Source organism: Canis aureus, chromosome 16 (genome assembly GCF_053574225.1).
Source record: "Canis aureus isolate CA01 chromosome 16, VMU_Caureus_v.1.0, whole genome shotgun sequence".
Classification (NCBI taxonomy): domain Eukaryota; kingdom Metazoa; phylum Chordata; class Mammalia; order Carnivora; family Canidae; genus Canis; species Canis aureus.
Window position 1 is genome coordinate 41352753 of NC_135626.1, and position 1621 is coordinate 41354373.

A 1621-nucleotide genomic window follows, 5' to 3' on the forward strand; every position below is an offset into this window, starting at 1 on the left:
GTGAGGAGCCTCCTGGGCCCTGGGACGACTCAGCGCCAGCCCCCGGCGCCAGCCCCACGCCCGGTTCCACGGCCCTCCCCCGAGGCGGGCCAAAGCGGGAAGCCGAGGGCGCCTGGCCCGCAGCCGGGTTCCGCCGCCCGCCGCGCCTCTAGGGCTCCGCGCGCGGAGGGGCGGGCCATTCAAATTAGGAAGGGCCTTGCGGGGCCGGCGACGACGCGACGACGGACGCATCGTTTGTCTTTTAAAAGGAAGAGACTTTACAAGGCCTCAGGAGAGCCTAGCGGCTAGTGCCGCCCGTGCCACGGTGGGAGAAGCGGGGGGAGCGGGACGTGGGCGGAGCGGGAGCCGAGTCACCGTGAGTGTAAGGTGGACGTCGTCGGGAGGGCGTGCGCGGGGGGGTGCGCGGCGGTATCGCTTCTCGGCCTTTTGGCTAAGATCAAGTGTAGTATCTGTTCTTATCAGTTTAATATCTGATACGTCCTCTATCCGAGGACAATATATTAAATGGATTTTTGGAGCAGGGAGATGGAATAGGAGCTTGCTCCGTCCACTCCGCGCATCGACCTGGTATTGCAGTACCTCCAGGAACGGTGCACCCCCTCGGGGAAACACTGGGTTGTCAAAGACAGAGCCTAAGTTCTCCGGAGCCGCGCTTACAGAGGCTCTCTGCTGTTCTCGGGGAGGGTTGGGAGCGGGGCTTAGCGCAAGAAAAGAGCTCAGGGCGAGGCTTGAATCGAACTTGACTTCTTGTTTTCTTTTTTTCTCCAGCTCTGCTAACCTCAGCCGCACTTTCACGGTTTGTGGGAGCAACTGACCGTTGTACTACTGTTTTTCTCTTTCTGGTTTAAGTTGTTCATTTCCCTAAAGCTGTTTTTAAGTTTGAGTTTTACCTTTTTTTTTTTTTTTTTTTTTTTCCTTAAGTTTTCATTTACTTATGAAAAGCAGAGAGAGAAGAGAGGGAGAGAGAAGCAGGCTCCATGCAGGGAGCCTGACGTGGGACCCGATCTTGGATCCCCAGGATCACGTCCGGGGCTGAAGACGGCGCTAAACCGCTGAGCCACCCAGGCCTGCCCCCTTAAAACCCTTAAGACACCTGGGCGGTTCAGGGGTCGAGTGTCTGCCCTCATGAATCTAGGGCCTGATCCCAGAGTCCTGGGATCGAGGTCCGCAAAGGGCTCTCTGCAGGGAGCTTGCTTCTCCCTCTTCTTCCTCTGCTTAGGTCTCTACCTCTCTCCGTGTTTCTCATGAATAAAGAGAATATTTAAAATCAATAAGGGATCCCTGGGTGGCGCAGCGGTTTGGCGCCTGCCTTTGGCCCAGGGCGCGCGATCCTGGAGATCCGGGATCGAATCCCACGTCGGGCTCCCGGTGCATGGAGCCTGCTTCTCCCTCTGCCTGTGTTGTGTCTCTGCCTCTCTCTCTCTCTCTCACTGTGTGCCTATCATAAAAAAAAAAAAAATATATATATATATATATATATAAAATCTTTTTAAAAAGGATCTCTTATAAAATTTGCCAGCAAGGAAAATACCTCGGCGTGAGGCAGATTTTGTCTCCTGTCTCATGAAGTTCTGTGGGTAGTCTGAATATAATTTAACAAAACAAGTAAATCAAATACATA

The 1621-nt window shown here is 54.0% G+C and overlaps 1 non-coding gene across 1 annotated transcript; it reads left to right on the top strand.

The window, feature by feature from the left end:
• Positions 1-410: 410 nt before the first annotated feature.
• LOC144287340 (U2 spliceosomal RNA) lies at positions 411-601 on the top strand. Its single transcript, XR_013355179.1, has one exon. It is a non-coding gene; the product is annotated as a U2 spliceosomal RNA (small nuclear RNA).
• The last annotated feature ends 1020 nt before the right edge of the window (positions 602-1621 follow it).